Here is a 14553-nt window from a genome sequence, read left to right as displayed (position 1 = left end):
AGCAAACCAAACCAAAAAGGTTGACAAAATATGTATGTATATTTAAAGTTCTTTCATAAGTTTTCTTAAATTTAAAACACATTAGAGTGGCCCCTTTTGTATGGAGGAAAAATAAGGTGTCGATGTTCCCAACTAAAATTAAAGTCTAATTGATTATAAAATAGCGTTTCTCAAAATTTTTGTCCTGGGGTCAATATTTGGCGAGCTGGATCAAAGTATAAAAATGTTCTTTTTTAAAGTTTTTATGATTTTTTTTAATATTTTTTCCAAAGGAAAGTTATAAAATTTTGGTTATAAGAAAGGTCCTCGAGAGACGCTTTTAATGACATATCATGTGCAACAGTAAAAGTAATCGAAATTTTCTAATTTTTCGTTAAATTTTCAGATTTTTTACATTTTATCATAGAAAAATTTAATATAATTCATTGAAATTAATACACAATAATCCTCAATAAAATCTTCCGAAACGGTTTTTTCCGTTTTTCAAAATTCAATCTTGATCAAATTTTATTTAAATTTATCGAAACCAAATCATCGCGAAATAATGAAAACAACAATATAGAAACCGTTATTTACAAAGCAAGCATAACAAATAATTAGATGTTTATTATAAATTGTGTTAATATTTTAGTTGAACTGAAATTACGCTGATGTACATATTAAATACGTTAGATAAATATAGCTAGCAGAAAACCTGGGACAAAATAGAGTTTAAAATATTAAAAAAAATCAAAATATACATGCATGTATGTATGTATTAGGGTTGTCATTCGAATAAAAATTATTCGATTAATCGAGGAAAAAAAATTTGTTTTTCTTCGAACGAATAAAAAATTTCCAATTTAGAATAAAGAATAATTCGAACAATTTTTGTCGATTAATCGAATATTCGAATAATATTTGAATGATACTTTTTACGAATATATTATTATACATAGCATTGAAATTATGTTAATATTTTGTAGAACAAATCTAAATATAAAGATATGTTATATTTGAAACAAAACTTTTACTACTTTTTGCAGTTTATAAAAATGTTTGTTTTGCAATGTTAAAAATAAAATGGTTCTAGTTTTAAAAGTGATATTCTTCAATTTTTTTAATATTTGCAATAAGTGAAACAGATAAACATTAATTAACATGGTTCTTTCAGTATCTGTCTTTTTACAAGAAAGACAACAATTTCTAAATATACTGAACCCTGTTTCCTGGGCGATATGTAGGAGAACTATAGGCATGAAATGGGGTCTTCGTCCTACTATAAAACATTGGTTTTATTAAAGTGTAATTAGACTAATTCTAGCTTATGCTTCAATAATCGGGTTGACTTCTTTGGACAAAAAGTGTAGTATCAAACTACAACAGGGAGTTCAGCATACATGCTGCTTGGGTACAGGTGGCAAGCAAGGCTCCAGAAACGTTGCTCGATATTCCACCCATTGAAACATATTTAAAATATGAGGCGGCATTTACAACCGAACGGCTCATAAATTTAGGTGAAATGTCCAAAATCAGTTATATGACACGTCATCAATGTATCGCCTGATCGCATCCTAGACACAGAATATGTCAGAAACTTTGAAACACTGAGCCCAGATAGAATGTCTTGTTCAAGCGGAACATTTCTCTCGAACACTGATTGGGAAATTCTTAGGAATTACGGCCAGGAAACTGAGTTTCAGAACATTGAAAGATAATACATTCAGTCGACACTATGTTGTTTTTTTTTACCAAAAAACCTTTTTCTTCCATGAAAAGCAGCGCACAATGGGCCCGATAGTGGCCTGTTTCTAATACATTAATAAGTAGTACGATTTTCTTATATAAAACAGTTTGTAAAAATGTCTGCAAAGCAGGTTAGCTAAACATCGTATATATCATTATAAAGGCCGCAGCTTCCACTTTTAAATCCGTTGAGAAATTTAAAATAGGTTGAGATTCAGCTAAGTTACTGATTTATAAGAAAACCGTTTTATTTTAAGATTTTGAAGGTGTTTTGCAATTTTATTTATATTTTATTAAATTATTCGAATAAAAACTTTTATGTATGTATGTATGTATGTATGTATGTATGTATGTATGTATGTATGTATGTATGTATGTATGTATGTATGTATGTATGTATGTATGTATGTATGTATGTATGTATGTATGTATGTATGTATGTATGTATGTATGTATGTATGTATGTATGTATGTATGTATGTATGTATTTATGTATGTATGTATGTATGTATGTATGTATGTATGTATGTATGTATGTATGTATGTATGTATGTATGTATGTATGTATGTATGTATGTATGTATGTATGTATGTATGTATGTATGTATGTATGTATGTATGTATGTATGTCTGTTGTCTGTTGTCTGTATGTCTGCCTGTTGTCTGTATGTCTATTGTCTGTCTGTAATGTACGGTTGTCTGTCTGTCCTGTCTCTGTATGTATGTCTGTATGTCTGTATGTCTGTCTGTCTGTCTGTCTGTGTGGTATGTCTGTAGATCCTTTACTGTCTGTCTTCTGTTATGTATGTTTCTTTCTGTTGTCTGTCTGTCTGTCATGTCTTCTGTATGTCTGGACTGTATGTATGTATGTATGTATGTATGTCTGTAGTATGTATGTCTGTATGGATGTATGTATGTCTGTATGTACGCGTCTTTCAAACGATACCCCATGTTGAATATAGTGTTTCAAACAAATTTAAATTTAAAAAAATAATTCAAAAATACCCTTTTAATCATAAAAGAAAGCAAGAAAAATTTTGAGAGTGGTAACAAAAACACATATTTGCTTTCCATACAGAGTGAGTCGTCTAATGAACGTACTACATATGTATTTACGTATATAAAGCATGTATGTAGTAAATTTCTAGTAGAAATAACAAGTTAATCCTACAAGCCGACAAGTTCTACACAGAAGGCCATAAATTTTCTCGATGGGGCTGATAATCTTCTTTAAAGTCGGACGTTGTCCCAGTCACATTGGCGCCATTTTTTTCATATGCATACATTCATATATCGCTGATTTACTACAAGACCGACATAAATCATAAAACTTCGTTTTGAGTAAAACAACATTAAATTGTTTGTGACATTTTACATTTTTTTAATAATTTTCGAACATATTTGCTGGTCTTTAAAAGTAAAATATAAAGATGGTGTTAATGTGTTTCTCATCTGAATATAAACTAAATTTTTACTTATCAAATATATGTACACACGTAAACAACTTGGGCTTTAGTTTTGACGTTTACAACAATATAATAGATATTTTTTAAAATTTACTTTCAAGTTCAGAAAACTCGAGTTTTGGATTATGCCAGTCTTGTAGTAAATGAGCAAAATGTACATCTCACATCTTTAATCACACATATGTATGTATGTATGTATATTAGGGTGGCCCCGTTTGTATTTATGAAAAATAAAGTATTAATGTTCCCAACTAAAATTAAAGTTTAATTGATTCTAAGATACCATTTCTCAAAAATTTTGTCCTGGCGTCAATATTTGGTGAGCTGGATCAAATGATAAAATGGATCTGTTGTGAGGTTTTTATGATTTTTATCATATTTCATCCAAAGGAAAGATATGAAATATTGGTATCATAAGAAAGGTCCTTAAGAGGCGCTTTCAATGGCTTATCAGAATTTTAATCGAAAATTTCTAATTTTTCGGGAAATTTTCAGATTTTAACACAGATTATTTTAAAGTAATTTGTTAAAATTAAATTAAACTTAATAATCCTCAATAAAATCTACGGAAACGTAAGAAACAAATACATGTTTAGTATAAATTATGTTAATATTTTAGTTAAACTGAAAAATTTGATTTATAATAGAATGAAACCTTAAAGTGTTATATACCAATATAAATAATGGTAATGAAATTGCGCGTATATGAATGTATGTACATACATGTTATGTACGTTAGATAAATATAGCTAGCACAATACCGGGGAGAAAACAGGATTAAAAATATTTAAACCAAATACAAAACATATCGAATATCGAAAAACAAAAAAAAAAAAAACATTTCGGTGAAATTATATGAGGTTTATAATGAAATAATTTCAATTAATTACATTAAATAATACTATGTAAAAATTTGATAAACTTAAAAATTTTCCGAAAAATTACGACATTTGTAATAATTGGGAGTTGTATACAAAATTGTGTTATGTCATTGAAATCGCCTCCCAAAGACCTTTCATATGATACTAAATTTGCATATAGTTTATTTGCAAAAAATATGATAAAAATCATAAAAACCTTAAAAAAGTACCATTTTATCCTTTGATCGAGCTCACCAAATATTGACGTCAGGAAAAAAATTTTGAGAAATGGTATCTTAGAATGAACTAAATTTTCATTTTCGGTGAGAACATCAGCAACTTCCATTTTGGGCCACCCTAATGTATATACATACATACATATGTATAGTCTCATTTACTCCCGTCACATCTGAGAAAGATATCCTCTGTGCCACTATGTGAATGTATCTATTTGGTTGAATAGGTTTATTTTCGTTTTTGTATTATTTTTTTTTTATATACTTCTTTTTCTGTTGCTCGCTCACCTTGAAAGTGCTCTGGTTTTGCGTGTCTATCATTTGCTTCCTGTATTGTGGGGAGTTCCTATAATATTAGAGCAAATTCATGTATACAGCTTATGTTGAACGTTCGTTTGTGTGTCACATATGGTACTTTTGTTTTGTCATTTTCTAATCTTGTATATGGCAGTAGTTAGAAAATAAAGTTTTCTTGCATTGTTTCTGTTTAGAATATTATAGTGATTTTTGCCAAGGGATTTTGCTTGAATCTCACTTTTGCGTTTACGTTTTCATTTTTTATACCCTCTACCACCATCAGTGGTGATAGAGGGTATATTTAAATTTGTCATTTGTGTGTAACATCAAAAAATATCAAAATCCGAGACCCATATAAGTATATGTATATTCTGGGTCCTTATGAAATTCTGAGCCGATTTAGCGATGTCTGTCTGTAAAAATGAAGCAAAAGAAATTAATGAAACTCAGCCAAAATATTCGCTATTGTCCTAGGCAGTTTGTTATTATAAATCAGCAAAATCGTTCAATTATCGTGCAAATTTTCACAAAAAACTATGCAATATAATTTCATGAAATTTAAAACACATTTTTTTCTTTATAAAAACTTGATTCCTGTTTAAATTTTTTATACCTCCATTACATATGTACATATTCCCGGAAAGCAATTTATTGTTAATAACTTCTTTTAGAATATCGGTAGTTTTCAAAAATTTACCAAATCTAAACTTTAAATCAATAAAATTCATATAAAGTGAAAAATTTCTTAATATCCACACAAAAATTGAAACAACTATTCCTTTTATATATAGCGTTACTGTAAACTATTTTACAATCGATCCATAATTGGTTATAGCTCCCATACAAGGTCTCCTTCTGAAAATCACTTAAATGCACATTACTCATCACCAAACGTTTAGAATCCTATTTCCACAAATATTTTACCTATTAAATGGTGGAGGGTATTTAAGATTCGGTTCAGCCTAATCTGATTTTTTTTTAATTTTTGATGGCGTTATTAGTGTGATACCTCTACTGTTGTTACTGTTATGAAATTGCTGCCAAGACAAAAAGCTATTGTGTCTATAGTAAGTATGTTATGCGCCCCAATGACAGAGTCAGGACATAAAAGGGATTTATGTAATCGTTATGTAGCAGAAAAAGTGACATCTGCATCAGGTTGTTATTTTGATCATACGTACATTAAAATTTTTTATATTAGTATTGCGTCGTTTATATACAAAATAAATATACATAGGTACATTTATACATATGGATGTGTTAATGCGCAAATAACATGAGAAGAATAAAAATTAAACGAAATGTTTCAATTTGCAATATCAGAATATTTTGGAATGTTTCTGGATCAATATTTCTATGTTTATAACCAATATTTCTAAGCGTTACATACATTAGCAGAAACTCATAAATCAAAAATTTTTCAGAAAAATTAAAAATTGTTTAATATTTTTGTAATTGGTGTCATAGAAAGCGGCTTTGGATTATGATATTTAGTTTTTAAGGAATATGGAAATATTGAACCATCTCGCAAAATATTTGCGTCAGAACACAAAAAGAGAAGAATAAATTAATTTTAATTTCCGGCGGAAACATCACCAACTGCAACTTTGGTACCAACCTAATGTACTTACATATGTATATGTACAATGTGCACATTTGCAACTCATTTAAAATATGTATATAAGCAAATTCAATTGAATTTAGCGTAAATGAACTGAAAACGGACTTCATTTATTGTTATTGAAGTGATGCTGTGGAATTTAACAAGGCGATTAAGTTTGTGAATTGAAGCTTCGAATATTTGTGGCATTATTTTGGTCAATGTGTTTTTTGGCAAAGAGATGATGAATTTACACAAAAAAAATATGAGATAAGTATAAAAAATATGTATGTAAATGTATTATTACCCATACTTACGTAAAAATAGTAGCATAACGAACATATGGTCCGAAGAACTAAACTCGGCGGATTGTCATAATGTCCATGGATGTTATGACACTTTCAATGGACATTATGACACGCCACGCCATAATAACGCATTTTTATAAATGTATATAAATTGAATTTAAATTCAAATGCAAAATTGGCAATATGTCTGTTAAACATAATAAAATCAATTTTGTCTGTCAGAAAGGTGGCCGTATAAAATACAGCCCAAAAATATGCATGTTTAATATTATTGAAATTTTAAAGTGGACCGAATACATACATACATACATACATACATACATACCATACATACATACATACATACATACATACATACATACATACATACATACATACATACATACATACATACATACATACATACATACATACATACATACATACATACATACATACATACATACATACATACATACATACATACATACATAAATAGGATCCTTTTTCTGGTAATATTCTGTTTTGATTGTGAATATTGTTCTTAACAGATTAATATACATACATATGTACATTAGGGGCCCAAAGAATATGAATTTTACTTAGATGGGCCTCATTTTATTCATTAGTGTATAAAACTAACTGGTCTTAGCCCAATCAGATAACAAGTATCCGCGCCGGAAAATTTGTGACAACGAATTACAAAACATAGATCAAAACGTAGGTCAAACAACAAAGTTATTGACAATTTTTATGTACATATTTATTGTAACAATTTTTATGTAGTATATTCATATGGGGAATTTCGTGTCAAGTGACCCAAATTTTAAAATCGATGTCTTCCGATTTGGATTAAATTTGCACCAAGGTTAGTACTATGGCTCTATCGTTCAAGAACTGGCGGAGTCAGAGGGGGTCAAAATTGGACATTTTGGTCATACAAGGTTTTATTCAAATGAGTGTAAAAATTTTTACATAATTAAAAAAAATGAAAAGAATGAAGAAATAACTATCTGAACTGCTTTGGACAATTTTTGCTAGGACCAATACGTGAAAAGTTACACTGATTTGAATAAAACCCTGTATGACCAAAATGTCGAACTTTGACCCCCTCTTACTCCGGCTGTTCTTGACCGATATAGCTGAAAATTTGTGTCTGACCTACTATACAATAGTACTAACCTTAGTGCAAATTTCTTCAAAATCGATTTTTTGAGTTGAGTCACCTGACATGAAATTCCCCATATATGTACAGTGTCTCACATAAATATTCGAATTTATTATTTTTTATGAATTACTGTGTTATTTTATGATGCTACTTTAAAAATAATAATGGTATTTAAAATTTTTTAATGAACTTTTATTAATTTATAATATTTTTACTAAATACAAGAAAAAAGTAATAAAAACTCATTAATGGTTTCCAAAAAATGGAAAAAACCCAAAAAGGGTCATTGCAGGTACTGCGCAAAAATATTCGAATTTTTTCTAAGAACTTTTTTAGAATCCTTGAACACGTGTTTTATTGCCCATTAATTAACCCATTATGCAGGTAGTGGTTATATGGAATATTTAACATTATATTTTTTGGAAATTTGCATAATTATGTTGTAAATCCTTCCTGTGTAAGCGCTTAAAATGTTCAAAGAAAAAGAGTTGATCAATTCAAATTAAAAAATTAATTTATATCTGTATAATCAAGGCCGATCAATTAAATACATATAGGGAATGTTTGATAGATTCCCATCGACAATATATTTTGTCATTAGACGTATGGAACAAAGAATTCCATCGAGTATTTACCATTATCAAGTCGTCCAAAACTGCTGTCAATACAGGACGACAGAGAAATACTGCTCCAAAAATTAACAACGAACTCAGGACAGTCCTGTGAATAAAAATTAGTGTCGAAATTGTGCGCAAAGTACTAGGGAGCAATAATTTGCATGGTCAAGTACCAAGGTGGAAACCGCTCAGATCGAAGTTAATCGATGTTAAGTATCTTGAATCCGCAAATAGACTCATAAGTAAGAATATTGGATTCTGGAAGGAGGTTATCTTCGACAATTAGAACAAATATAATATGTGTGGCTCAGATGGTCGTCAAATGATATGGCGAAAGCTTGGAGATGCCTTGGAATTATCTAACTTAAAACGAACTGTAAAGGACCCAAGTTGCTCTGCCATATTTTGAGGTTCTGTGTCCGTCCACGGTGTTGGACTGCTAAAATTTATTATTGTAATTATAGACTAGAAGGTCCACTTGTCAATTTTAGAGCAGAATTTGCATGCTAGTACCACCAAAATGGGACTACAACCCATTCAATTTATTTTTCAACAGAAAAACGATCCAAAATACACGACCTGGTACGTGAAAATGTTGATCATTTACAACACTAAGTATCTTCTTTCATCAAATTTTCAATGGAGTTAATGTCTGGACTTAAACTCCATTGAAAATTTGTGGTTATATTTACAAGAACAACTTTTAAATCACTCATTATCCTCTAAAACCACCATACGGTTGCTTTGCATGAAGAATGGGACATAATAACGCCAGAACTATTCCATAAATTGGTAGAAACGGTCCCACGACTCTTGGAAGTTGTTTTTAAAAATAAAGGCTACTATACAAAACATTAATTTCGTTTTAATTATTTATTTTTACTTCATAATGCTAATCTAAATATGATTTATACAAAAAATTCGAATACTTTTGTGAAGCTATTTTTTGCACTTTTTTTAAAAAAAGTTAAATTAGTTTAAGTAAATTATCTTTTTTTTTAATTTTTAAAATGTGGTATAAAATTTAAGGACTGTCTGGACCACATAATAAATTTATTTATTTATTTTTCCCACAAAATCTATTATAAAATGATGTCTGTTTTCATAATATATTAAATTCGAATACTTATGAGAGACACTGTATATGCATATTGTGGAAGGAAAATTCTTATAACTTTGTTATTTCTCACTCGATTTTAATATTTTATACCTTATTGTAAAATATTTGTTATATATCGTCACCTAAAACGCAAACGGCCCTATCTAACATTTTTAAAATTTTACAGGAGAAGCAAAAAACTATTTAAATTGAAAAGTTTGTTTCTATCAACGCGATTTATTTGTAGTAAATAAACAAATTGTTTAATAGTGAAACCTATCATTTGTTATGATAGTTGACAATGGCGTATATAAAAATGGATAAATTGGACTTTTTACCTTTAATATTTAAATGTTTTTGTAGATAGGACCTTTTGTTTTCTGTCAATAAAATCGATAATTATGGTCAGAGGAGTCCAATTTTTGGTGTGGACATTTGTTTTGATGCAATACATTAGAATCACCAATAAAATCGATTTTGAATTTTTGGTTAGTTAGGGCCGTTTGCATTTCAGGTGACGATATGTTAAGAAAATATGATTTTTATTTAAACAAGTAAGTTTTATTATACACTAATAAAATAAAATTGGGCACTTCTAATGTACATACTAGGGTATTCAAACAATTAGTCATCGATCGGTTAATCGATCAATTTTTAACAATAAATCGATCGAATAAATGAAAATAGCCAAATTTCAAATAACTAATAAACCGAATAATTTATATCAGTTAATATATATCTTATACAAAATTCAATATTGTTGTAATAAATTTTCTTCCTTTATTAATTCCTTAATTACACAGTGATACGGCAAAAAAATGCAGGGTTCTCATATACCGATTCCATTTCGTTATAGTCCATAGAGTAGGAATATATTTTTAATTTTTCCCGATCACTTCGTTTAGTTCTTTTTTAAGAGCAAAAGATGTGAAAAGAGCTATTTTTGAAGTTTTAACTTTAAAAAAATATATGTTTGGTAGTTTGCAACCGATTTTCAAATTGGATATTTTGTTTTAAAGATACAAGTGTTGTCTTTCAACCCAAAAAATTAAATCCAAAATTTATGATTAATGTCTTGGTTACGGCCATTTAAATAAAACAACTCACACTTTTTTCACAATTTTTAATTTTCATACTGCTCTACGTTGGCCATGAAGCAGTAACTTTAGCTTTTATTACATTTGAAAAAAGGCACATTAAGTTGGGTTTCCAATGATGGTCAATTTATAATAATCGATGAAAAAGGTTATGAGTTGTGCTAAGTTTTATAAAAATATTGCATATTTCTTCCATACAAAAATGTTCATGTTTCTGGTTTTCTTTGTAACAAGTTTAAAAAATGTTTATAAAAATTTTTATACAAAAATTAATTCGAGGAACATGTACATGAACTATTAGAAAAATTGGCATAAATCATCCAGTTTTTCATAGATTTTTATGAAATATGTGATTCTTCAGGAAAGTAATAAAAGATGAACTCACTGCCTCATGGCCAACGTAGAGCATGATGAAAATGAAAATTTTTTAAAAAAGTGTGAGTTTTTTTACTTAAACGACCGTAACTCAGACATTTGACCATAAATTTTGGATTTTTTTTGGATTAAAAGGCAACACTTGTATCATTAAAAACAATATCGGATTTGAAAATCGGATGAAAACTACTAAACTTATAATTTTTCAAATTTAAAACTTCAAAAATGGCTCTATTTCGCATCTTTTGCTCTTAAAAAGTAAGTTAACGAAGTGATAGGGGAAAACTAAAAATATATTCGTACTCTATGGACTATATCGAAATAGAATTGGTGTATGAGAACGCCTGCATTTTATTTTTCTTCACTTTTGTATCACAGTGTTATTTTTCTATAATGAAGAATATTTATTTGATTATTTTTATAACAATAATTCAGAAATATTGTGAGAATTTGCTCTGATTTACCTGATTTGAAGTTTCTTAAGGACTTCAAATAAGTTCTTCAGCAATAGTTATACATTAGTTCATTGGAACGTATGAATTCCGTAACTCTTTGAAAACCCTCAAAAACATAAAATTAATTAACTTAATTTCTTTATATAGAAAAGGAGTTCACATGAAAAGAAATACTTTCTAATTAAAAAATTTACGTATTCAATTAAAGAAGTGGAAAATTATAATTTTGTTTAATTTTTCCTTTTATTCGATTAACCGAATAATTTTTAATTATCCGATTATTAACCGGAACTTAAAACCCGAATAATTGATATACATACCCAGCAAAAAAAGAACTTCCAAAGAAGCGAAAAAGAAGTAGACTTTACTCCATGGAAGTACTGAAAAAGACCTGAAGAAGTGATGATTTTAACACAGTCTTGTCAAAGGAGGGTTGTGTCCTTTTTTTGATTTTAAATTCACTACTTCCCAAGGAGTCATTTTTATGCTCTTTCTTTGGATGATATTCGAAAGTGAATTGGATACATTTAATACAGAAGCCCAAACATAATTTTTTTATCTCACAAAAATTGAATTATTTTCGCTTCTTCGGAAGTCATTAAACATCACAGAAGGTAAAAAATCTCTTATTGCTCCTTTTGAAGTTGTGATAAATGTTATTCTTTTGGTAGTACTTCGTTTTATTATTGCTGGATATTTTCGATTTAAAAGTGTTTTTACATAAGCTTAAACTGCTGCGTTTGTTGACCATTGTCTTTGTCTATATGTATACAAACCAATGTATGTATGTATGAGCAGTTATGTATGTGTGATGTACCATGTACATACATAATATGTATGTATTCTTGTATGAATGGAGCAACATCTTTTAAAAATTTCTGGCTTTCATGTTTGAAAATGGGGTTTTTCTCTATAGGTTTATACTCCACTTTTTGTTCTGGTTTTGTGTATTTTTTTCAGTTTGGTAATGGTTGTTAAAAACAATTGCTTAACTTTACTGTGTACTATTATACTGAAACAAAGCCGTGGTTCTTTAATACAAATCCTCCGAACAACAGCAACTGAAAGTATGACACAACCGCTTTTTGGCATGGTATAATAAGGGCAAAAACCACGTCGCGACACAATGACTCTCGCCATCATCAGCCAAATTTGTTTTATTTATATTTATATTATTTTTTTTTTTTTTTTTTTTTTCATTAAAAATAAACTTTTTTATTCCTTTTTAGAAAATGATTTTGGCTGGCTGGAAATGTATTTCTTAAGTAGAAAAAAAACCGTAAAAATATGTATAACTAAATTTTCATTAGATGAAAAATAGTGTTGAAGCCAGGAGATAAAATAAAAACAAATTAAAAGTTTATTTCATAAAATACAGCATTTTTTAAGCCTTTGATAAAATTATAAATTGACTATGAAAAAAACCTTTTAGTTTTTCGAAAAAGAGTAAAAAGGAAATACCTGAATAACTAGCATGAAATATTAATTTAGCAGTAGTTATGACTTTGATATAATATATTAAATTTTATATCCAGCTTCAATGTATGAGTTTGGTTCCATATCCACTAGTAGATCTTATATTTGATAAAAATCAGAAGCAAATAATTGGAATCGCTTTAATCGAAAAAACAATTTTCCAACCAAAGGTCGAACATGTACATAAGATTATGTTCGAATATTCGAAATTAAGTTCTAAAATACGAAGTAATGTTCGACAGCATTTTTATGCATTTACACGATCACACTTTAAGTCTAATGAAAAACTAGAATTAAATTCCAGCCGTATGACAAAAAAAAAAAGAATAAAAGTCATATGCTTTATATTTTATTTTATTACGTGATTGGTATAAAACAATAACAAGTTTTTTTTTTTGGATTGCCAGGGTATCCCACGTTGGTTTAAAGGAAATCCTCCAAGTCGACCTATATCTTCATATAGGTAGCTTTAAACAAAAGGAAATCTTTAAAAAATTAAGTAAAATTTGAGTTTTAAATGGTACTCCACCAGTAAAGTTGAAGAGTTTCAATGGTCCACCAGGGTATAAACAGTTGAGGTTTAATGGTCTCAACCAGGGCATAAACGGTTGAGTTTTAATGGTCTAGTAATACACTACACTAGTGCGATCGAGACGCAAAACTGTCGCGTTAAAAAAAATCGCGATGACGCGAGAATTGTTCCCCAACTCAGACCTAAATTACTACTGCAATAACAAAGTAGTGTTTACATAAAAATACATCGCTGATTTCATGCTTGTTTTTACGACTGTCATATTTTCCATTTGTAATTTCTCTCTATGTGTGATGATTTCATTACATATTGCATTTTGACAGATCATATTACTTGTGTGCTCGTGTCAAGGGGGCTTAATTTAGTCTTTTGGTCAAAAAACTAAAAAAAAGTTTCGAAAATTCGAACTCATGTTCAAAAAAATTTTAAAGCTGATAAAACAATGAGTGAGTTAAATACATTATTTGAAAAAATTAATGCACGGATTCAGAAAGAAGAAGAGAAAACAGATTTTAAATTTTTGTATGAAAACTACTCTTTTTTTGTTAGTGTTTTTCACATAAAAATTTAAATATTGTTTTACATTATTCTTTTTGACTACTGACCTAAATTCAAACAATATATAAAAATTTAGTAATTTTCATACAAATTTCGAAAATAAATTTTCCGTTAAGATATTGAAACAGGGGATAATTTATTACATGAGTCACTCATGCAGACTCTAGTATTTACGCACAAAATATTAATTTACAAAGTGTAACTGGTAGAATTTTTTTTTAATTTTTTGACATTTTCTTTTACTCATTATGTGATAATACAAGTCTTTAATTTATATGGAAAAACTTAATAAATTTAGTAGTTTTTCAAACAAAAACTGAATAGTATTGTTGTTGGTGTAAATGGCATGTTAATGTTTTGTAACCTAAAACTTAAAATAAGAAGAGAATTTCTTATATAAAAATAAACCGCCTCCATCAACTTTTGCACAAATAATTAATAATATTTATATTCAGTACTTACCATATATATATACATTTAAGTATATACATACATACCAATAAAGAAATAGGTAAAGGCGTTTAATAAAAAACACTTACCTTGAACCTGAAAAAATAAAAAGATTTTAGATTAAATTTGAAACTTTTAAAATAATATACATACATATACAATGTTTGTAAAAACCATTAACCCCAAAACATGTATGTATGTATGTATGTATGTATGTATGTATGTATGTATGTATGTATGTATGTATGTATGTAT

At 28.6% G+C, this 14553-nt stretch overlaps 2 protein-coding genes across 9 annotated transcripts in view; one reads left to right on the top strand and one right to left on the bottom strand.

Moving 5' to 3' along the window:
* Positions 1 to 14553, bottom strand: part of LOC119601033 — a 309656-nt gene that overhangs the window by 171260 nt on the left and 123843 nt on the right. For 5 of the 6 annotated variants that reach the window (XM_037951709.1, XM_037951706.1, XM_037951707.1 and 2 more), the window contains one exon: positions 14388 to 14394. The exons of the other annotated variant lie outside the window; for it this stretch is intronic. The gene's annotated coding sequence lies outside the window, so the exon portion shown is untranslated. The remainder of the gene's footprint in view (positions 1 to 14387; positions 14395 to 14553) is intronic. 6 annotated transcript variants of the gene reach the window in all.
* The window catches only part of LOC119601034 (tyrosine kinase receptor Cad96Ca), a 124558-nt gene that overhangs the window by 16165 nt on the left and 93840 nt on the right, over positions 1 to 14553 (top strand). The gene's annotated exons all lie outside the window — the stretch shown is intronic.

This window comes from Lucilia sericata, unplaced genomic scaffold (genome assembly GCF_015586225.1).
Source record: "Lucilia sericata isolate MDLA Ls3-8-SP2 unplaced genomic scaffold, ASM1558622v1 Contig000138F_arrow, whole genome shotgun sequence".
NCBI classification, from domain to species: Eukaryota; Metazoa; Arthropoda; class Insecta; order Diptera; family Calliphoridae; genus Lucilia; species Lucilia sericata.
The sequence above is the reverse complement of the archived record's forward strand: the minus strand, read 5'-3'. Positions and strand labels throughout refer to the sequence as shown.